This window comes from Canis lupus, chromosome 10 (genome assembly GCF_003254725.2).
Source record: "Canis lupus dingo isolate Sandy chromosome 10, ASM325472v2, whole genome shotgun sequence".
In the NCBI taxonomy this organism is placed as follows: domain Eukaryota; kingdom Metazoa; phylum Chordata; class Mammalia; order Carnivora; family Canidae; genus Canis; species Canis lupus.
Genome location: NC_064252.1, coordinates 58,663,384 through 58,688,424, shown reverse-complemented (window position 1 = coordinate 58,688,424; position 25,041 = coordinate 58,663,384). Strand labels below are relative to the sequence as shown.

Below are 25,041 nucleotides of genomic sequence, written 5' to 3'. Positions count from 1 at the left end.
GAAAATAAAGACAACTTTCTGTATATTTCTAATAATATTAAAAGATACTCAAAAATATTTAAAAATGGTGAAAGAAAAAGGTAATTGATAATAACATATACTGAGCAGCCATGTGGATGACTACCAAGGTTCTGAAAGACTGTCCTTCAGACACCATAATTCAGTAATGCCACATAGCTATGTTGTATCTGTGATGTGTCTGGCAAGATGCTGCACTGGCCATACAGTGCCAAATAAAACTCACAATCTCTGCCCTTGTGGGGTTTCTATCTTAGTATGCTTGAGAATACCTTGGAGGAATGATACCAATGCATCTTCAATGAAATAAATTACAACACTATGAAATCCAATAAAATAAATTAAACATGTATCCAAACTAAAGGTGGGGATTATGTTTTGAAAAGATGTCTTATCCACAACTGTTTATATTTTATCAGTTGTGAAAAATTGATAATCCTTTTGGGTTTTAGTGGTTACCACAGGAACAATAGAATCAAAGTAAGGCTTTGTTTTTTTATTGTTTTATTTATAAAACATAATTTATGATGTTATAATATTATAAAACATTATTTATTTATAAAACATAATAATGTTTTATTATTTTGTTTTTTTTATCCCACAATTCCCAAGTTAGGGCTCTTTTTAAAAACTAGGTACATGGTCTATGCTTTAGGCTTAAGCAGACTACTCTCTCCTCCCAACTCAAATTCGAATTGTAGGAATCCTATTTTCAAGGATTGGAGGGGCCTGGGAGAGAATGTATCCCAGTGGTAAAAAGGGATAGGTATGAAAACTCAGAACCATTAGTATATTTAGTGGTGACTCTTTTTTACTATTAGGCATTCTGATATATAGAGAAAAAAGTAGAGAAAAAATGTAGATCCGGTCCAAATTAGCCAATCAATTAAGCTCAAAATAAATAGGAAAATGCAAAACCTGACTGTGTTCCAAGCAGTATGTAGACGATGCCATGGTGGAGTGTCTCCTGTAAGGAATAGTAATCTCATTAAACATGAAAATATGACTCAATGAATGTCCTGAACCTTGTTTAATAAAACAAGCTGCTAATCTCTCCTTTGGGACTAGAGTTGTTCTAAAGTAGTGGGATGAGAATCCAGAAGCCTGAAGTGGGGGAAAGAGAATCCCCAGCCCCATAAACCATTACATGACAAGTACAATAGTTGTTCCCATCTTGAGACCCAAATAATCTGGAGGGTTTTTAAAGAAATGCAGATGCCCAAAGCACACCCAAGCAGTACAGAATCAAAAAATCAAGAAATGAGAACTATCCATATATTGTCATATAGCTCATGGGTGGGGTATGGGTTCTGCTGCTACATTCAGGTTTGCAAATCACTACTCTAGAGAGTTTGTGAAAAATTAGTCCTGCTTTCAAATATCCTTAGTAACTTGACCCATAGGAGGAAAACTGAGTAAGGTTACCCACTCTCCTGTAAACCCTTGAGAGGCAAAGGAGGGACAGGTCAACAGATGCCTAAAGCTTAGGTAACCTGAATAGTCCAGGCCCTGGATTATTCAACAGCAGTTGCTGTTTCCACCACTCCTCTGTTTTACACATTCATCCATGTTTTGAGGGAGTTAAGAACCAAGCTACACAAAGCAGAGGCCAAAAAAGAAATTTTTCGTTTTACTAGCAGTACTCTACCCAATTGTAAGATTTAGTATCCTTAGAAATAACCAGGCTTCTAAGACTAATTGTCTCCATCTGCTGACTTCACTCCCTCAGCTCTTATTCATGTTTATTGTTAAAATATTTTAATTAATGCACATATCCTTATGTATTAATTTTATTTCATTTTTCTTTTAAAGATTCTATTCATTTATTCATGAGAGACACAGAGGGAGAGGGAGACACATAGGCAGAAGCAGGCTCCCTGCAGGGAGCCCGCTATGGGACTCCATCCCAGGACCCTGGGATCACACCCTGAGCCAAAGGCAGACGCTCAACTGCTGAGCCACCCAGGCATCCCATATGTATTGATTTTAAGTCAAATCTATTCTTCATAGTGTGGTTTTATTAATTTAAAACCATACCATGTAATCATGCTCTAAGTCCTTTATTTTATAAATCAGTTAACAAAACCAACCTTATTAAATGATACTATCTAACATGTACCTTGTTTTAACAGAAGAAAAACCAAACTTGAACTTAGGGAATCGAGGACTTGCCCCCAATTTATTTTCCCCTCCCAAGACATAAACACAAGAGGGCCATCTTATGCCTCCTGTTCAAAGCTTTCTCATGTGCAAAATGGACATCATATATACACCAATTTGCTTCTTGGGATTGTGTTAAATTATAAATTAATTTGAATATAATATAAATCACAATATAATTATTAACTACTTGGTCATTATCATTTAAAGTAAGGAGGCTCAAGTGTGACATGAGCTTGAAAAAAATTTGGGACTCATAACTCGGTGAAGGAATGAGTGAAAATATGTCAAGACGAAGGTACAGAGGCTTTGTACACTTCAGAGTGTGGTAGTAATTTTGACAACACCCTCTTCCATGACTTGTGTGTTCTTTATGTTCCTACTGTACCTTCACAGGTATCTATTTTACAATTAGAGCAAATCTATCTACCAAGGTTATAAGTTCCTCTCATGCTGGGCCTGGGAGTGAGAGCAGTAGAGCAGGAGTATTTCTTGTTCAGAGGTTGCCAAGTCTCTCCCTTTCACTCTCAAGATCTTTCTTTGTCTTCCTCTTGAAAGCTAAGAAAGCAAACATCACTCTTTTCTTTCATCCTGCAGGCACAGCTTTTCCTTTCAGTTGTGATAGGAATGCCTTCCTAAAAACAAAATCCCAACTTGTACACTGTTTTTTATTCCCATTCCATTAAAAGCCAGTGGTCAGAAATTAGTAGATTTTACATATATTAGAACACAATATCTTAATTTAATGTTTTTCAATTAATTGATTGCATTTTAAGGGAACTGTTTAATAATTAAAATTGGTACTTATTGCTCTTGACGTAGCAGATTATGCTTTCAAATCTTCTGACCTTGTCTCATTTTCTCATTTTCCTGTATACCATTTTCCTGTTCATGCAAAATTGTCTTCCCATTTAGACTTGAAAGCTTCTAAGTCACTTGAATCTTAGCTGTCTCTTTTCATTTTCCTCTTTTTTTAACTCTATCTTTTGGTTTGGATATTATAGATTTTATTTTTAGTAATTAAAATTTCAGCATACGCATTTAACTGTATATATTTCTGGCATAATCCAAAGATTTCACCAAGAACCTTATGCTTAACTACCCTTAAAATACTTCCTCTGCCATCTTGCAAATCATTTTCGTCTGGAAATTTAGTTCCAGCACTTTAAAAGGCATCAACAAAGTGAGCCACACATTACAGTCAATAATAAGCAAATATTTTGCTGATTAACTTGCTCTCCATTGCTTCTTATATTTCTTTTCCATGGATTTAATTTTAATGCTGGACGTATCCTTGAACAGTCCTTTCAAGCTCACGGAACTACCTCACATTCAAATTTTAATGGATTCCCATCTGGTTTCCATACCTACCACTGGTGATGCCAACGTCTCCCTTGATCCTCCACAGCAAGTCCTGATGATTCTATGTGTAAGTCTTATCTTCAATCTGCTCACTTATTTCCTTTTCCACTGTCACCTTCCTCACCTATCAACTATGGCTCTAGGGAGTATTTCTTAAGGGAGTGTCCCACTTCCTCTTGCCTTCAGAAAGTCCATTGTTACTCAGCAGCCAGTATGAGTTTTTCAAAAAATATAAATTGGATCTTGTTGTACCTTTGTTAAAGTGGGTTAATTATTATCACTTTTGAGTGAATTGTAAGATCCTTAACGCCGCCAATAAGGGCTTGTTTACTCCTTTACTGGGGTTTTTAACATGCTTTCTTCTCTATCGAAAATGCTTTCCATCCTTCTTGGCCTTACTAACTGCTACACTTGAGTGATCAGGTTACACGACTAAATGACTTTTTCTCATTTGGTTATTTATTCATCATTTGACAAGTATTTCCTACCTTTCTACTATTTATAAGGCCTTGTCCTAGGCACTGAGATAAGGAGCAGTGGCCAAACAAAAAGAGAAAGAAAAGAATGAATGTATGTATATCTTTATCAATATACATTAAGTACTGTGAAGTAATTTTTTAATAATAAATTTATTTTTTATTGGTGTTCAATTTGTCAACATACAGAATAACACCCAGTGCTCATCCTGTCAAGTGCCCCCGTCAGTGCCTGTCACCCATTCACCCCCACCCCCCGCCCTCCTCCCCTTCCACCACCCCTTGTTCGTTTCCCAGAGTTAGGAGTCTTCATGTTCTGTCTCCCTTTCTGATATCTCCTACCCATTTCTTCTCCCTTCCCTTCTATTCCCTTTCACTATTATTTATATTCCCCAAGTGAATGAGACCATATAATGTTTGTCCTTCTCCGATTGACTTATTTCACTCAGCATAATACCCTCCAGTTCCATCCACATGGAAGCAAATGGTGGGAATTTGTCATTTCTAATGGCTGAATAATATTCCACAATAGCCAAACTGTGGAAGGAGCCTGTGAAGTAATTTTTAAGAGAAGCCTTGTCTCATACAATCAAAATTGGATTTTCCCCAATATCTTGCTAACAACCTGATTTATATTTATTTTTGAAGACTTTGTAAGGATATATAATAGTGCATTTATTGTGCAATTTTTTGCTTAGTGGATGTTTTGACTATACTATAAATCCCATGTGAATATGCTCCTGTTAGTTCTGCTCTATCTTTGGCGCATAAGAGATGTTTGCTGAAAACTGGCTAATATTGGCTTTTAACATTTATCTTTATTAATTGTATTCTGAATGCTCACAGGAGATATTCTGGATTAGAGAGAGATTTCCTATTGCCTTACAGTAAATAGTAAATGCACTGACTCCCTTCCATAACTTTAGGCAATAAGATGAAAGTGGATAGGATTTTTTCCTACTTAACTAGTCCAAAACTCCTTAGATGAGAGACAAACTAAAAAGGCTTTTTCTCTGCTTATAAGAGATGGGGACAGTTCTCCCTCCCCTGTCCCCCCCCTTAAAGGGTCTTCTTTGAAAAAGCCTCTAATCCTTCAGTATGTAAATAAAAATCTGTCTTGAGAGCCAGACAGTCCCGTGTGTCAGGGGCTTTCTTACTTCTAAAATGTCAGGACCTGGGGAGATAATGCTCCAGTCTTCTTTGCACTCTATAGCCTTACTTAGGAATCTACTCCAGGCTGTAAACATTGGCCTTCTTAAGGGAAATATGAGAAGTTTGTTATCCTTTTGAGATCAGAATCATTTACTAGACAAATAGCCCCAGATCTAATTCCCCTGGCATGCGAAGAGGAAAATATTTCCATGTCTCAAGATGATGATTTTTTACATAAACACTGAGAATCCAGGGATGTTTTATTGCCCTCAAACTGAATAAATGAACCAAAGTAGGAGAGTCTTACATGGAGTTACTTTGTAGATGGAGACTTACTTCAACAATTTCACCTATGTTTTTGTGAAGAAACAGTCCTCCATGATCTTTCATACTCCGATAAGCCTTAATAGGTATACCAAGAATGCATGACATTTTGACAGCATTTTACCTGGGCCATTTTTCAGGGTTGTGTTTATAGCAAGCAACCTTGAGGTATGAGGTAATGTCATCCTTTAGGACAAATAGCAGGCTTGCTTACTGTTTGCTTTAAGTTGGTAAATTCTTTGTGCTCAGTATTTTTCTCCTGTAATGCAACTCACTGCAGGTATAGCATCTATCAGGGCTCTCTGCATTGGCTCCACTGGACTGATGTAAAAGGAAAACCAATGCAAACATGGTGTTCATGCTGCTATGAGTAATAAAGTCCTTTACCCCTACCCAGGAGTCTCATGTCTTCTACTAGCATCCATGAAACAGTAGCGATAGGCTATTAGGTCATAAGGATGGTGAACTCCAAACAGAGCCTGACCATTTCCTTTATAGTCCAGTTCAGATGTAACAGGAGGTCGGAAATGATTGTTTAACAATATCTCGGATGTTCATTATTCTGTTGTTGGTCTTACCCAGAGATCATTCAAATTAGTCCCAGAGAGGGCAGCAGGTGCAGCTGATACTCTATATTGTGATATCCACCTCTAGGAAATATTTGCCTTCATAGTTAGTTCCTGCAGTAGCTGTCAAACCAATTCTACTGATCATTTAGAAGGGTCATTGAAGTCACCAAATTGTATTTCTAGCAGAGATCTATCAGAATGCTTTTCCTGAAATTCTCAGAATTTCCCAAATATAGCATGCCTTTTATTTTCCCTGAGATTTTGTACATTTGTTTCTCTTGGCTTTGTTCTCATCATTTTTAGCCAATTTGAGTATTATACTCATTGTTTACAATGCCCTTACAAAGGCCAAATTGGTTCTTCCTTCTTAGTCTGCCTATGCAGTTAGTATATAGTGAGTGCTACTACATACTGGTTAAGCTTAAAATATGTATTTCATGACTGAGAAAGATAACAGTTTATTGAATTACACCAAAATAAACACTTAGAAAACTCTGAAAAATCTATTTATACTCATTGGAATATTATCTACTATATACACAGTTTTTTAAAAAAATTTTTATTGGAGTTCAATTTGCCAACATATAGCATAACATCCAGTGCTCATCCCATCAAGTGCCCACCTCAGTGCCCATCACCCAGTCACCCCCACCCCCCACTCACCTCCCTTTCCACCACCCCTTGTTCGTTTCCCAGAGTTAGCAGTCTCTCATGTTCTGTCTCCCTCTCTGATATTTCCCACTCATTTTCTCTCCTTTCCCCTTTATTCCTTTCACTATTTTTTATATTCCCCAAATAAATGAGACCATATAATGTTTGTCCTTCTCTGATTGACTTATTTCACTCAGCATAATACCCTCCAGGTCTATCCACGTCGAAGCAAATGGTGGGTATTTGCCGTTTCTAATGGCTGAGTAATATTCATTGTATACAGAGACCACATCTTCTTTATCCATTCATCTTTCGATGGACACCGAGGCTCCTTCCACAGTTTGGCTATTGTGGACATTGCTGCTAGAAACACAATTTACACATTGAAAGTGCAGTTACTGCTGAGTGTCGGAAAATAAGCAATTGATTTCTATTTCCTTCATCTTCTTTTACAAGTTAACTTTCTATCAGTTGAATCATTTTCTGTTAGGCCATAGAGTTGGCTGACACAGACTCATTGTGAGAAGGATAGGGAAAGGTTAAATGAATCTGGTATACTACCCACTTTACAACTATTTTTTTTATTATTCTTAAAGCATGTTCTTATGTGAGTTTATATTAAATCATATATTATAAAATTGGTTCTGATATTTAACTGCTGCTGAGGCCACAAAAAATTTTTAAAAAGTGAGGACAAAAGAATTGAGAGTTGAGAAAGATGATAATAATTTACAAAGAACAAATTATTTAAAGTTGTATTTTCCTTTCAATGCTTTATTCTCTGATCAGTTTCTAGCTTCTTTACCAATAAAAGGAAATGGGAATAAAGGATATTTCATTACTATAGAAAAAAACATGAACATTTGATGGCTTAGTTGAAAAGACAAAACACTAAGTGAAATTTATATCTATCACCAGGTTTATTAACCTAAATATTTGAAGCTAGTTAGGTGATTTCTTTTCAATTCATTAGCTAATGAAATATTTCATTCAATCATTTTTCATATCCTACATTTGAAGGCTTAATTCTAGTAAAAAAATTATATAATGTGTTAAGTATAAGTAATCAATGTGATTATGTATGAACCTCTGTGAATATAAAATTTAATTCTCTAATGTTGTCATGGTATTATCATTTGATTTAAAAGAATGGCAGTAGTTTTAAAGAAGGTATGTTGCCATTAAGTAGGTAAATAGTTCAGGTTTATTGTTTTTTGGGGTTTTTTTAGAGAGGGTGAGAGACTGAGAGAGCTCGCAGGCATGTGCACACGCACACACACATAAACACACACACAGATATTGGGGGGAAGCAGAAGAACAGGGAGAGAGAGAATCCTAAGTAGGCTCCATGCCCACCCAGCAAGGAGCCTGATGCTGGCTCGATCTCACAACCCTGAGATCATGACCTGAGCTGAAATCAAGAGTTGGACATTTAACCAACTGAGCCTCCCAGGTGTCACAATGAGTAATTCAGTTTTTAAGAGAGTGTTATCTGCCTAAAAAGGTAAAGAAAAATTTCTTCTAAATAATGACAATTATTCTGGTAGCAGTCAACAACTTCATTCAGCTATCCATTTAAATGATAAGGTTAAGCTATTCAGCGGCAGAACTAGTAAAGAGCTAAATTTTTTTTCTTTAAGCTTTTATTTATTTATTCATGAGAGCCACAGAGAGAGAGGCAGAGACATAGGCAGAGGGAGAAGCAGGCTTCCTGCAGGGAGTCTGATGCCTGACTCGATCCCAGGACCCCAGAATCACACCCTGAGCCACAGGCAGATGCTTAATCACTAAGCCACCCAGGAGTCCCGAAAAGAGCTAAATTTTGGTTAGTTATGTTTGGAGGTGCTTATTACAGTATTTTAAGTAATTAACTAGATAAAAATGTATCATATATAGACAAAGGTAAGAGTGTGTCATAAATAATTATAATTCAAATGAGGTCTAAGGAAGAATCAGAAGGGACAGTAACATATCATTTATACATTGTCATGGAGGAAAATATTCTTAAAATTATGTATTTTAGATAGCTTACTCATTGAAATACCTAAGTTAGTATTTAAACATTTGACAATATTTCCTCAAAAATGTATTATACACTTCTAAATAGAAGATAGCGACTAAAATGGAATGTTCTCTTGACAAAGGATTTATATTATGACGATCAAATATTATGTCATCTACAAAGTAGCCATTGTTTTTTTTAAAGTAGCCATTGTTATTAGCCTATTAGTCTTCATTAACTTTCCTAATTCTAATTTCCTGTATCTAATATGGTGTAGACTGAGAAACCAGAAAGTCCAAAATTCAAACTTTACTGAAAACAATTTGACAATACTACTATATGTAATTTGATATCTATATCTATAAATATGTGGATGTAAACTATAGTTATATTCTCAAAACTCACAAATAAGTATTCATAAAAACAAGTTTGAAGGCCACTATCCTACAAGATGAAAAAATCATTTCTAAGTATGTCACAAACACCAGTGATCTGTCGTCAATACATTGCTTCAAGTCCTTCTACTGTTCAACTACCCCTGCGTTCTATGCCCAAGCCTTGTCAAAGGGCTACTCTATATTCCCTATTTATTCCCAGTGCTCCAAAAGAGTTGTGGGTGGTAAATCATTTCCTCCTCTTTGTTTCCTCTACTACAGACTAAGATGATTTCTAAATTCCCTTGTCTCTTTGAGATACGGAATCTGAATCTTTTGTTAAAGACTCCTTGACCCTGTCTTCCATACAGACTAATACAATGTAAAATGCAATAATACACAATGTCAGACTAGATAATTGAGATAATAATAGGGATGGATGTTAGTCTGGTCACATAATTTTATCTTAATTAACAAGTTATGCTCACTTTGTGTGTATAATTATGTCCTTATGGCTGGTTGAAATTTAGAATTAGTGTTTCATAATTAGTGAAAGAAGTGTAGGAGTTGAAAAAAATCATGGTAAAAAACACCTGAAGTAAATAATTTAATAGTCTAAATAAGGTTATTGACTGGTTTCCACGTGTCTACTTCTAAAGGAACATTATTTTTCCCTGTTCCTGGTCTCTCCCAGGAAGGATTGCTCCTACAGCTCTTCATGGTCCCCTGTCCCTTAATCCAATTTGTCCTTAGGGAGTTGCAATGAATATCCTGATTTGTAAATTTGAAAGAACAAACTGGGAATGATATGGACATATCCAGATCCACCTTTCACTAGTTGTATTACTTCAGCAGAGGTGGCTCTTCCCATTGGGTACGGCCCTCAGTCAGTGCCCAGCTAGCAGGCCACATGATTACATATTCTATGTTAGCTTCTACCAAAAATGGAGATGATACTTTGGTCTCCAATCTGGCTTATTCTTTGTTTTCTTTGTTTATTTCTGTTTCTAGTCATTGAAAAATTCTTCAGAGGCTTCAACCATCACTAATCAGTTTTTTTTTCAAGTTTTTATTTACATTCTAGTTAATTAACGTACAATGGAAAATTGTTTTAAGAAGTAGAATTTAGTGATTCATCACTTACATACAACATCCAGTGCTTTTCACAAGCAGTGCTCTCCTTAATACTCCTCACCCATTTAGTTCATTCCCCACCAGCAACCCTTAGCTTGTAAAAGTCTGTTTTTTTATTTGCTTCTCTTTTCCACCCCCACGTTCATTTATTTTGTTTTTTAAATTCCACATATGAATGAAATCATATGGTATTTGCCTTCCTCTGACTTATTTTGCTTAGCATAATACTCTCTACCTCCATCCACATAGTTGCAAATGGCAAATTTCACTCTTTTTTAGGGCTGAGTAATATTCCATTTTATACACACACACACACACACACACACACACACACACACCACTTTCCTTATCCATTCATCAGTCAATGGACATTTGGACTCTCTCCATAGTTTGGTTATTGTTGATAAAGTTGCTGTAAATTTCATAGTGCATGTATCCCTTTGAATCAGTATTTTTGTATCTTTTGGGTAAACACCTAGTGGTACAATTGCTGGATCATAGGGTAGCTCTATTTTTAACTTTTTAAACAACCTCCATACTTTTTTCCAGAGTGACTGTACCAGTTTGCATTCCCACCAACAGTATAAGAGGGTTCCCCTTTCTCCACATCCTTGTCAACACCTGTTTTTGTGCGAGGTGATACCACACTGTAATTTTTATTTGTATTTCTCTGAGGATGAATGATATTAAGCATCTTCTCATGTGTTTGTTAACCATCTATATGTCTTCTTTGGAAAAATGTCTACCCATATATCCTGCCCATTTTTAACTGGATTATTTATTTTTTGAGTGTTGAGTTTTATAAGTTCTTTATATGTTTTAGATATTAATCTTTTATTAGATATGTCATCTGCAAATATCTTCTTTCATTCCATACATGCCTTTTAGTTTTCCTGATTATTTCCTTAGATGTTGAGAAGCCTTTTATTTTGATGAAGTCCCAATAGTTGATTTTTATTTCACTTACCTCAGGAGACATACCTAGTAAGAAGTTGCTATGGCCGATGTCAAAGAGGTTATGGCTTGTGTTCTCCTCTGGGATTTTAATGGTTTCCTGTCTCATGTTTAGGTCTTTCATGCATTTTGAATTTATTTTTGCGTATGATGTAGGAAATAGTCCAGTTTCATTCTTTTGCATGTATTTGTCTAGTTTCCCAACACTATTTGTTGAAGAGACTGTCTTTTTCCCATTGAATATTATTTCCTGCTTTGCTGAAGCTTAGTTGACCATATAGTTGTGTGCTCCTTTCTGGGTTTCTCTTCTGTTCCATTGATTTATGTGTCTGTTTTTATGCCAGTACCATACTGTCTTGATCTCTACAGCTTTGTAATATAACTTGAAGTCCAGAATTATGATGGCCTCCTGCTTTGCTTCTCTTTTTCAAGATTGCTTTGGATATTCAGGGTCTTTTGTGGTTCCATATATATTTTAGGATTCTTTGTCCTAGCTCTGTGAAAAATGTTGGTGGTATTTTGATAGAGATTGCATTAAACGTGTATATTGCTTTGGGTAGTATAGACATTTTAACAATATTTGTTCTTCCAATCCATGAAAACAAAATAAGTTTTTTAAAGATTTCCATTCAGAGATCATGACATTTTTTAAATGATCTTTTGTTTTAAATCAAAATTCAAGAAAACATAAAATTTTAGAAAATTATTTCTACTCTTATTTATAATATTTCATGTTCTGGATTTCTGGGATTTAGCCAAACGATGCACGCATTTTTCTGATGAAAACTTCCATTATTCTTCCTTCCAATCATTTTCCTAAGTGTTGCTTAAACTTTTCTAATTACAAATATTATTTAGTGTACAAATTCTGGAAATCCACATAAATTTTCAGAATCAGAATACTTGGACAAAAGGCCTTGGAATTATTACATTAATAACTACTCCCAGTGACTCTTACCTTTTGCCTAGTGTGGACATCCCTGATTCAACAACGGCACTGGTAACTGAAAGCACAATAAACCTAAGACTGGCAAAAGTCATCATTGCTTGAAATACACTTTGAATATACTAGCTTAACAAAATTAGGTAGATTAGTAAGATTCACAGATCTTTCCAGTACCAGCCATTTAGAGTAGATGTTATTGACCAACCAGAAATAATCTTTCTGTTAACTATGTAGCAGTATACAAAAACCTGAGCAGGAGAACATAGATAATTAATATAGATGTTTATAACTAATCAGAAGCTGCATGCCTTTGTATCCCCAGAGTCTGGATTTTCTGGTGTTCACTACTCCACTGTATAGATAGCTGACTTCTTTGCCTTTGCTAACCACAAATAACCAACATGGAGACATTCTTTCAGTGTCTGAAAATATATCATGGTGCTTTACACAAATCACAAAATGAGTTTATGTGCATATCTGTCAGACAAGATAGTGAAAAGGAATATAGGGGATCCACTCACAAATAGTTTTGAGTTCCTCCTCAAACTTTCAAGATTTCTGAAGTAAAATATCTCTAACATTTTCATAACTACTACAGCATTTGTGAAACACACACACATGCATGCATACATCTCAGACATCTTGTTTAATAACATTTAATTTCAAATAAACTAACTGCCCACCATTTATAATAATCCAAATATCTATTGTATGGCTAAATTATAAAATACTATAACATCCATACATATAGAAGCTAATATATTCATATCAAAATGTTCTCTTCCTTCCCACACTTTTTCTCGCTCCCCATCCCTCCACCCCCACCTCCCCTTTCCTTCTCTCTTATTTCTTAAAAAAATTTCTTTTTTTTTTTTTTTTTTAGATTTTATTTATTTATTCATGAGAGACAGAAAGAGAGAGGCAGAGACACAGGCAGAGGGAGAAACAGGTTCCATGCAGGGAGCTTGATATGGGAACTGATCCCGGGGCTCCAGGATCTCGCTTTGGGCCAAAGGCGGTGCTAAACCACTGAACCACCCGGGCTGCCCTTAAAAATATTTCTAATGTCTCTTCTGTCTTTTCACTTGCAATTCATTTTCTTTCTCTCAGTCCCATTTCATTATTTCATTTTGATTAATGCTTACCTTTTCAAATTTTATTTATTATATGAGAGAGAGAGAGCATGCATGAGCATTGGGAGGAGCAGAGGGAGAGGGACAAGCAGATTCCTTGCTGAGCAGATGCAGGGCTGGATTCCAAGACCCTGAGAGCATGCCCTGAGTCAAAATCAAGAGTCTGTTTAACTTAATAAGCCACCCAGGCACACCACCCAGGCTTACCTTCTTTTAACTCTTCCCATTTTTATTTCCAGAAGTCCTTGCAATTTAAATAATGTGCTAAGTTTGAAATAAGTCAGTTAGAGGAAGGCAAATACCATCTGATTTTTCTCATATGTGGAATTTAAGAAACAAAACAGATGAACATAGGGGAAGGGGAAAAAAAGAGAGAGGGAAGCAAAGCATAAGAGACCTTTAACTACAGAGAACAAACTGCGGATTGATGGAGAGAAGGTAGGGAGGGGACCAGGTAAATGGGGAATGGGCACTAAGGAGGGCACTTGTTGTAATGGGCACTGGCTGTTTATATAAGTGATGAATCACTAAATTCTACATCTAAAACTAATTTTACCTTATACGTAAACCAACTAGAATTGAAATAAAAACTTGAAAAAATGTGCTAAGTGTAACTGGACAGTAACTAATATGATTCCCCCTTTAAGATTTAGCTCATTTGCTTTCTTCACAAAGCTTTCTTAAATCATATGTCACAAGAATTCCTCTTATATTTAACAAATAGCACATATTGTATTATCTATTTATTGCTGCATAACAAATTACTCCCAATGTCAATGATTAAACAACACATATTTCTTGTTTCATAGTTTTTGTGGGTCAGGAATCCAAGTCTGGCTTACCTGGGTCCTCTGCTTTCAGGGTCTCTCGCAAGCCTGTAATCAACTTCTCAGCCAGGTCCATACTCATCTTAGGTTCTACTGGGGCAAATTCTTCCAAGCTACCTCAGGATTGGTTATTGTCAGGGTTCCATTCTTTGTGGATGGAATGACTAAGAGAATTCAGTTCTTTGCTAGTTGTTGGCTGTAAACTCCCATATATTCTTTGCTACATGGATTGCTTCAGAATGCTAGCTTTCTTCATCAAAGTGAGCAAGCTGAGAAGGCACGAAAGAAAGGGGAGGGAGGGAGAGAGAGAGATGTTGCATAAGAGTGTGACTACCATGTGGCAGGGATCAATTAAAATTTCTTACTAAAGGGGCACCTGGGTGGCTCAGTCTGTTGGGCATCACACTCTTGGTTTCAGCTCCGATCATGATCTTCGGGTCATGGGGTTGAGCCTTGCATCTAGCCCCCTTCCCCACCCCAACAGAGTCTGCTGGGGATTCTCTCCCTCCCCTGTCCCTCTTCCCTGATTGTGCAGGTGTTCTCTCTTTCTCTCTCTCTCTCTCTCTCTCAATAAGTGCATAAAAATCATAAAATAAAAACAAAAAGACAACTTTATAACATTCATCCAGAAGGCATTCATTTATAACCTTAGGCTTTGTTGATATCTTTAACTTGTTGTATACATCATCATGTAGCCCTCACTTAATTTTTTTTTCCTATTTTTATTTTTACTTTCCCAGTAGATGGCAAGTTCCTTGATCCTTACTGTCCTCGTTCCTTTAAGATACATTGAAATTGCTGTTTTATTTTATGTAAGTTAGTTAATTCAACTTCCCTGTGTCTCCTTGGAGATAGGGAAGGGACTTAGATAAGACTCTTAATGGCACCACTTTGTGTTCACTTAAATTTCACAGAACATAAAACACTTTTTGCCCATCATCTTTAGACAATGTGCATACAAGCTTGCTAGAGCACTCTACTGCATATTTCAAAATATATAGAATGCTAGTTTTTGTTATTGTTTTTGTTGATTATTTATATTGGAAAAATATAGGTTTCCATCATAGCTAAAGCTAAACCCACTGCCCTTTCAATCATATACCATTAAAACTAAACACAATTTCCAGAGTTACAGTTCTGGATTAAATGATATTGTCAATCCTCAACAAAGTTTTGTGTACTGAATTTCTAGACTATTGTTCTATAAACTGTCAAGATCCTTTTTGAATATCATAACTTGCAGAAATGGTTTGCTAAGACTTTATTTTTTATTTAGATTCCTTGGATTGATCCTCTTATTTTAGCCATCTTCTTCACTAAAGATTATGAGGATGTCTTGGTCTGATTGAAGCCACAAAAATCAAGTAAGTGACAGGATACTTCGATTTAGAAATTTTTTTTCTAAAATTTAGAAATTTTCTTCTACTGTATCATCATAAAACATAAAACATAAAAGTATTTTTTCGTGTCTTTTCCAGAAAATAACAATTTTTGCTCAGGAAAGATGTATATGATACATTTTTTCACATCCCTGCTAACACTAAGCATTATGTGATTGACACACAACTGTGAAAAATCACAATCTAGTGATTTTTCAAACGCAATTGTAGATTTAATTTGCATTTCCATGACTCATAGAGTAGTTTAGCACCTCCTCATATGTATATTTACTTGTCTGATGACTGTATTTTCATATATTTTGCCCTTTTTTTCATTGTATTTCTTATCAAATTTTAAGATTTCACACATGTGGCAAATATTTTGTCAGTTTTCTGTTTATTGCAGCATCTGTTCTGCACACTTTTTTTTTATTTTATTTTTTATTTTTTATTTTTTTTAATTTTAAATTGTTATTATTTGGAGTTCAATTTGCCAACATATAGCATAACACCCGGTGCTCATCCCATCAAGTGCCCCCCTCAGTGCCTGTCACCCAGTCACCCCCACTCTCCGCCCACCTCCCTTTCCACCACCCCTTGTTCGTTTCCCAGAGTTAGGAGTCTTTATGTTCTGTCTCCCTTTCTGATATTTCCCACTCATTTAACTTCCTTTCCCCTTCATTCCCTTTCACTAAGTTTTATATTCCCCAAATGAATGAGACCATATAATGTTTGTCCTTCTCCGATTGACTTACTTCACTCAGCATAATACCTTCCAGTTCCATCCACGTCGAAGCAAATGGTGGGTATTTGTTATTTCTAATGTCTGAGTAATATTCCATTGTTTACATAAACCACATCTTCTTTATCCATTCATCTTTCGATGGACACCGAGGCTACTTCCACAGTTTGGCTATTGTGGACATTCCTGCTATAAACATTGGGGTGCAGGTGTCCCGGCGTTTCACTGCATCTGTATCTTTGGGGTAAATCCCCAACAGTGCAATTGCTGGGTCATAGGGCAGGTCTATTTTTAACTCTTTGAGGAACCTCCACACAGTTTTCCAGAGTGGCTGCACCAGTTCACATTCCCACCAACAGTGCAAGAGGGTTCCCCTAACTCCACATCCTCTCCAAAATTTGTTGTTTCCTGCTTTGTTAATTTTCCCCATTCTCACTGGTGTGAGGTGGTATCTCATGGTGGTTTTGATTTGTATTTCCCTGATGCGGAGCATTTTCTCATATGCTTGTTGGCCATGTCTATGTTTTCCTCTGTGAGGTTTCTCTTCATGTCTTTTTCCCATTTCATGATTGGATTGTTTGTTTCTTTGGTGTTGAGTTTAACAAGTTCTTTATAGATCTTGGAAACTAGCCCTTTATCTGATACGTCATTTGAAGTATCTTCTCCCATTCTGTAGGTTGTCTTTTAGTTTTATTGACTGTTTCTTTAGCTGCGCAGAAGCTTATCTTGATGAAGTCCAAATAGTTCATTTTTGCTTTTGTTTCTCTTGCCTTCATGGATGTATCTTGCAAGAAGTTGTTGTGGCCAAGTTCAAAAAGGGTGTTGCCTGTGTTCTCCTCTAGGATTTTGATGGAATCTTGTCTCACATTTAGATCTTTCATCCATTTTGAGTTTATCTTTGTGTCTGGTGTAAGAGAATGGTCCAGTTTCATTCTTCTGCATGTGGATGTCCAATTTTCCCAGCACCATTTATTGAAGAGACTGCCTTTTTTCCAGTGGATAGTTTTTCCTGCTTTGTCGAATATTAGTTGAGCATAAAGTTGAGGGTCCACTTCTGGGTTCTCTATTCTGTTCCATTGATCTATGTGTCTGTTTTTGTGCCAGCACCACACTGTCTTGATGACCACAGCTTTGTAGTACAACCTGAAATCCAGCATTGTGATGCCCCCAGCTATGGTTTTCTTTTTTAAAATTCCCCTGGCTATTCGGGGTCTTTTCTGATTCCACACAAATCTTAAGATGATTTGTTACAACTCTCTGAAGAAAGTCCATGGTATTTTGATACAGATTGCATTAAATGTGTAAATTGCCCTGGGTAACATTGACATTTTCAAAATATTCATTCTTCCAATCCATGAGCATGGAATATTTTTCCATCTCTTTGTGTCTTCCTCAATTTCTTTCAGAAGTGTTCTGTAGTGTTTAGGGTATAGATCCTTTACCTCTTTGGTTAGGTTTATTCCTAGGTATCTTATGCTTTTGGGTGCAATTGTAAATGGGGTTGACTCCTTAATTTCTCTTTCTTCAGTCTCATTGTTAGTGTATAGAAATGCCACTGATTTCTGGGCATTGATTTTGTATCCTGCCACATGCTGAATTGCTGTATGAGTTCTAGCAATCCTGGGGTGGAGTCTTTTGGGTTTTCTATGTACAGTATCATGTCATCTGCGAAGAGGGAGAGTTTGACTTCTTCTTTGCCAATTTGAATGCCTTTTATTTCTTTTTGTTGCCTGATTGCTGAGGCTAGGACTTCTAGTACCATGTTGAATAGCAGTGCTAAGAGTGGACATCCCTGTCTTGTTCCTGATCTTAGGGGAAAGGCTCCCAGTGTTTCCCCATTGAGAATATTTGCTGTGGGCTTTTTGTAGATGGCTTTTAAGATACTGAGGAATATTCCCTTTATCCCTACACTCTGAAGAGTATTGATCAGGAATGGATGTTGTATTTTGTCAAATGCTTTCTCTGCATTTATTGAGAGGATCATATGGTTCTTGTTCTTTCTCTTGCTGATATGATCAATCACATTGATTGCTTTACGAGTGTTGAACCAGCCTGGCAACTCTGGGATAAATCCCACTTGGTCATGGTGAATAATCTTTTTAATGTACTGTTGGATCCTATTGGCTAGTATCTTGTTGATAATTTTTGCATCCATGTTCATCAGGGATATTGGTCTATAATTCTCCTTTTTGGTGGGGTCTTTGTCTGGTTTTGGAATTAAGGTGATGCTGGCCTCATAGAAAGAGTTTGGAAGTATTCCATCTCTTTTTATCTTTCCAAACAGCGTTAGTAGAATAGGTATGGTTTCTTCTTTAAAAGTTTGATAGGATTCCCCTGGGAAGCCATCTGGCCCTGGACTTTTGTGTCTTGGGAGGTTTTTGATGACTGCTTCAATTTCCTCCCTGGTTATTGGCCTGTTCCGGTTTTCTATTTCTTCCTGTTCCAGTTTTGGTAGTTTGTGGTTTTCCAGAAATGCATCCATTTCTTCTAGATTGCCTAATTTATTGGCATATCACTGCTCATAATATGTTATTAAAATCGTTTGTATTTCCTTGGTGTTGGCGGTTATCTCTCCTTTCTCAAATTCATGATTTTATTGAGTCTTTTCTCTCTTCTTTTTAATAAGGCTGGCTAATGGTTTATCTATCTTATTAATTCTTTCAAAGCACCAACTCCTGGTTTTGTTAATCTGTTCCACAGTTCTTCTGGTCTCGATTTCATTGAGTTCTGCTCAAATTTTTATTAACTCTCTTCTTCTGCTGGGTGTAGGATCTATTTGCTGTTTTTTTCTCCAGCTCCTTTAGGTGCAAGGTTAGCTTTTGTATTTGAGTTCTTTCCAGTTTGTGGATGGATGCTTGTATTGCGTTGTATTTCCCCCTCGGGACTGCTTTTGCTGTATCCCAAAGATTTTGAATGGTTGTATCTTCATTCTCATTAGTTTCCATGAATCTTTTTAATTCTTCTCTAATTTCCTGGTTGACCCTTTCATCTTTTAGCAGGATGGTCCTTAACCTCCACGTGTTTGAAATCTTTCCAAAATTCTTCTTGTGATTTAGTTCTAATTTCAAAGCATTATGGTGTGAAAATATGCAGGGGACGATCCCAATCTTTTGGTATCGATCGGTTAAGACCTGATTTGTGACCCAGTATGTGGTCTATTCTGGAGAAAGTTCTATGTGCACTGAGAAGAATGTGTATTCTGTTGTGTTTGGATGCAAAGTACTGTAGATATCTGTGAAATCCATCTGGTCCAGTGTATCATTTAAAGCTCTTGTTTTTTGGAGATGTTGTGCTTAGAAGACCTGTCGATTATAGAAAGTGCTACATTCAAGTCACCAAGTATAAGTGTATTATTATCTAAGTATGTCTTAACTTTGGTTATTAATTGATTGATATGCTTGGCAGCTCCCACATTAGGGGCATAAATATTGATGATTGTTAGGTCCTTTTGTTGGATAGATCCTTTAAGTATGATATAGTGTCCCTCTTCATCTCTACTACAGTCTTTGGGATAAACTTTAGTTTATCTGATATAAGGATGGCTACCACTGCTTTCTTTTGAGGGCCATTTGAATGGTAAATGGTTCTCCAACCTTTTATTTTCAGGCTGTAGGTGTCCTTATGTCTAAAATGAATCTCTTGTAGACAGCAAATAGATGGGTCTTGCTTTTTTATCCAGTCTGAAACCCTGCGCCTTTTGATGGGGTCATTAAGCCCATTCACGTTCAGAGTTACTATTGAAAGATATGAGTTTAGCGTCATCATGATACCTCTCCAGTCCCTGTTTTTGTGGGTTGTTCCCTTGGACCTCCTCTTTCTATTACAGAGTCCCCCTTAATATTTCTTGCAGAGCAGGTTTGGTGGTCACATAGTCTTTCAGTTTCTGCCTATATTGGAAGCTCTTTATCTCTCCTTCTATTCTGAATGAGAGCCTTGCTGGATAAAGTATTCTTGGCTGCATGCTCTTCTCATTTAGGACCCTGAATATATCCTGCCAGCCCTTTCTGGCTTGCCAGGTCTCTGTGGAGAGGTCTACTGTTAATCTAATATTTCTCCCCATAAAAGTAAGAGATTTCTTGTCGCTTGCTGCTTTAAGGATCTTCTCTTTATCTTTGGAATTTGCAAGTTTCACTATTAAATGTTGAGGTGTTGAGCGGTTTTTATTGATTTTAGGGGGGATCTTTCTATTTCCTGGATCTGAATGCCTGTTTCCCTTCCCAGGTTAGGAAAGTTCTCAGCTATGATTTGTTCAAATACATATTCTGGACGTCTGTCCCTTTTGGTGCCCTCGGGAACCCCAGTTAAATGTAGATTTTCCCTTCTGAGGCTGTCATTTATTTCCCTTAACCTATCCTCATGATCTTTTAATTGTTTGTCTCTTTTTTCCTCAGTTTCCCTCCTTGCCATCAACTTGTCTTCTATGTCACTCACTTGTTCTTCTACCTCGTTAACCCTCATCGTTAGGACCTCTAGTTTGGATTGCATCTCATTTAATTGATTTTTAATTTCTGCCTGATTAGATCTAAATTCTGCAGTCATGAAGTCTCTTGAATCCTTTATGATTTTTCTAGAGCCACCAGTAGCTTTATATTTGTGCTTCTGAATTGGCTTTCTGACATTGAATTGTAATCCAAATTTTGTAATTCTGTGGGAGAGAGGACTGTTTCTGATTCTTTCTTTTGAGGTGAGTTTTTCCTTCTAGGTATTTTGCTCAGTGCAGAGTGGCCAAAAACAAGTTGTACTTGATAGAAGCACGGACTCTTCTCACTGTAGCATTCCAGCTGTTCTCTCTTTAAATCTCAGGTCGAATTCATAGGTTTTAGGATGATTTGAAAGTTATCTAGGTAATTTGGTGGGGACAGGTGACTTGGGGACCCTACTCTTCTGCCATCTTGCCCCCTTTCTTGTTCTGCACACTTTTGAGAGGGGATTGATAATGCAATATGTCTATCACCGACTTCATAGTCTCTAGGGTTTCTAGTTTAAAAAAAGAAGTTATCCTCTAATTGTTTTTCTTTTAATTTTAAATTTTTAGTGGTCGAACCTTTTATTTTATCAATTGGATAGCTGATTGTTCCAATTTATTAAGTGAATATTTTACAAGTTTAAATACTACTTATGTTCATTAGATTCTCATAAATGAATTATAGCTTGCCTACTTTTTCCCCAGGCAAGGAACAAATACTAGAGCAGTTACTGAGTCACACTTTTGATTACACTGGTCTTAATTTAAGCTTTAATATCTTCTAAGACCAGTCCTCATTATTCTTCATTTTTATCATTTTCTTTATTCTTTTATGCTACTTTTGATATATGCACTTTAAACCATTTCATATTATCAAATACATACACTTGTTCAGATTTAATTTTTTTTTATTTTTTAAAGGCTTATTTTTTTTTTATTTGAGAGGGAGATAGAGCACACCTGAGGCAGAAGGAGAGGGAGAGAAGCAGACTCCCCACTGAGCATGGACCCTGAGGAAGGGCTGGATCCCAAGACCCTGAAACCACCCCCAGAGCCAAAATCAAGAGCTGGAGGCCCAGGTGCCCCACTTGTTTGGATTTTAACTGTAATTGCATTAATTACATGTGTTAATTTAGAAATTAATGGTATTTTGATTAAACTAAGTCTTCCCTTATAGGAATATAGTGTACTCTTCTACTTGTTTAAGTTCTCATTTCCTTTAATAAAATTGTATAGGTTTTAGTATTTAGTACTTTGAGATCCATCTTGTTTATTTTACACTTAAGTATTCATCTTTTATTGTATTGTGAATAAACTAGTTTGTCCATATCCAGTTGGCTATTTTAAGTTGAGGCAAAAAAAGAGAATAAAGCTATTGATTTTTGTGTACTTATCTTATTTTCACCCCACAAAATTTCTGTACATTTTACCAACTTTTGCTAACTTCTAAAGGATTATATAATTACATAGTCAATTTCTACTAAGGGGGTAATTATTTTTTAATGGAATAATTTATTTATGTTAATACTATTATATTGATGACTTTATTTTACTTACGTACTGCTTTAGTTAGAATCTCAAAATGTTGGTTAGTCATTAGGCTAATAAGTATTCCTGTCATGTGTCTTATTTAAATGGTTTGGCTTTAGCATTTCATGTTTATTATGTAATTTGCTCATGGTTTGGGTTGTATACCTTTGCATGGGAGAACTGATGGAATACTTTTTTTTTTTTTTTTTTTAAGATTTTACTTATTTACTTGACAGAGAGGGAGAGAGAAAGAGTGTGTGTGCGCGGGAGTAGGGGGAGGAGCAGAGGGAAAAGGAAAAATAGACTTCCCGCTGAATACAGAGCCTACTTGGGGCTAGATCCCAGGGCCCTGAGATCATGACCTGAGCCAAAGTCAGACACTTAACCAACTGAGCAACCCAGGCATCCCAGGAATTCCTCTTCTTTTACATCAGTAGAAAAATCTATGGCCAGCTGGAATGAATATACTTTCCATGTTTTTCTACTCACTGTTTGAAAACTTGAACAATCTGAAGAGTTTGACTTAAGCTGATAAATATGTACAAAACTACAAATATACTTAGGGCAATGCAAGAACCAAGAAGAGGAAAAACAGGATTACTATGTGAAGTTCATGTTTCCACTGATACTGAGTTGTTGTAAAAGTAACAATTTTACTTAGTTAAAATACTGAATATTCAGAGAGATCCGATGCCATAACAAAATAATTTTATTGGGGGAAATCAGTGGAGACATCTGTTTTTAACTCCACTATGTAAAGACCTTAGAAGTCATATTCCTATCTTTAAAACAAGAAAACACTTACTACACTAAAAATCAGTGAGTCTTCTGGAACCCATCAGAGAAAGGAGGTTGCAGGGAAAACTGCCTGCCACCATGATATCTAGAGAGACAGATAAACTGAGAGTCACAGCTGAAATCTGCTTGTCTGAAGCCAGAGTAACTGGAGCTGTAAACTAATAAGAAATTTAAATGGTAATATTAATGAATTTCTGGAGACTAAGAGTAGACTAGGTCAATAGAAAGATCTGAGGATCCCTGGGTGGCTCAGCGATTTAGTGCTGCCTTTGGCCCAGGGCGTGATCCTAGAGTCCCGGGATCAAGTCCCACATCCAGCTCCCTGCATGGAGGAGCCTGCTTCTCCCTCTGCCTATGTCTCTGCCTCTCTCTCTCTCTGTCTCTCATGAATTAAAAAAAAAAAAAAAACAAAAAAAAAAACTTTAGAAACTTTCAGATCTCAAATACACAGAGAATGGGGGAGAAAAGAACAAAACAATCAAGAATTTTGAGAAAATTTTAAAACATACATATAATTGGAAAATAGAAGGAAAATAAAGAGAATAGAGCAGAAGAAAGATTTCAAGAAATAACAGCCAAGAGCTTACAAAAACATTCTAGACAGTAACCCTTATATCCAGAAAGTTCAGAAAATACCAAGTAAGATTAAAAACACACACACACACACACACACACAACAACAACGTAAAAAGAACAAAAAATGATACCTGGTCATATCATATTCAAATAGCAAAACTAAAGACAAAAAAGAACATTTTGAATAAATCCAAAGAGGGAAAATTTTACCTATTGTGATTTGAATTGTGTCCCCCATGATTCTTAACTCCTAGTATCTATTAATGTGGTCTTATTTGGAATTAGAGTTTTTGCAGATGTAATCAAGTTAAAATGAGGTCATACTAGCAAAGAATGAGACCTAATCCAATGACTGATATTTTTATAAGAACAGAGAAATTTGGGCACAAACACATTGAAGCAAGAACCCCCTGGATAGAGGCAGAGATTAGAATGATACATCTATAAGCCAAGGAATTTCAAAGATTGCTGGCAATCACCAGAGGCTAGAAGAGAGGCATGGGATTGTTTCTACCTTCGAGTTTTCAGAAAGAACCAAGCCTTCTGATGCCTTGATTTCAGACATTCGGACTCTACAGTATGAGAAAAAAAAATTTCCATTGTTTTAAGCAACTCAGAGTATGGTAATTTGTTATGTTATGGTAGCCGTATGAAACTCAGATACATCAGGGAACAAAGAAAAGCTACCACGGCTTCTCACCAGAAACCATATAAGTGAGAAGAGTGACATAAAATATGTGAAGTGTTGAAAAAAGAAAGACATCAATGTAGAATCTATACCCAGTGAAATTATCTATCAAAGGTGATAGAGAGGGATGCCTTAGTGGCTCAGTGGTTGAGTGTCTGCCTTTGACTCAGGGTGTGATCCCAGAGTTCTGGGATCGAGTCCCACATTGGGCTTCCTGCATGAAGCCTTCTTCTCCCTCTGCCTGTTTCTCTGCCTGTCTCTCCGTGTGTGTTTCTCATGAATAAATGAATAAAATCTTAAAAACAAACAAAAAACCCCAAAGGTGATATAGAAAGACTTTTTTAGAAAATCAAACATTGGGAGAATATATTACCAGCACACCTACTTTGCAAGAAACGTTAAAAGAAGTTCTTCATAGAGAAGAAAAATGGTATCAATCAAAAACAGATGTGTACAAAAGTGTTCTAGAAAGAAAAACAATAAAGGTAAAAAGAAACATTTCATTTTCTTATTCTTAACTGATCTAAAAGTAGTTTTTTGCTTAAAGTAATAATGGTAAAAATGTTATTGTTAACATGAAATGAACTACACCAATGTCAGGAGGGATGGGAGGAAAGAATCTGCAAATAACACAAGGTACCTGCAGTACACTTGAAACAGTATATTGCAATAGACTTAAATAGTATAAGTGTATATTAGAAACTCTAGGGTTACCACATTTCTTATAAAAATTTAATTTAAATGCTAATTGAGATATAATGAAAACATATAAAAAGTTCGA

General features: G+C 36.2%; 1 long non-coding RNA gene across 2 annotated transcripts; it reads right to left on the bottom strand.

Annotated features, from left to right (window-relative positions):
• Nucleotides 1-505: 505 nt before the first annotated feature.
• LOC112672632 (uncharacterized) lies at nucleotides 506-14,495 on the bottom strand. Of its 2 annotated transcripts, XR_003144393.3 has the most exons (3): nucleotides 14,098-14,495; nucleotides 12,135-12,180; nucleotides 506-985 (listed from the first exon to the last, which is right to left on the bottom strand). It is a non-coding gene; the product is annotated as an uncharacterized LOC112672632 (long non-coding RNA). The 2 variants fall into 2 exon arrangements; XR_007413624.1 differs by lacking the exon at nucleotides 12,135-12,180.
• Between the last annotated feature and the right edge of the window lie 10,546 nt (nucleotides 14,496-25,041).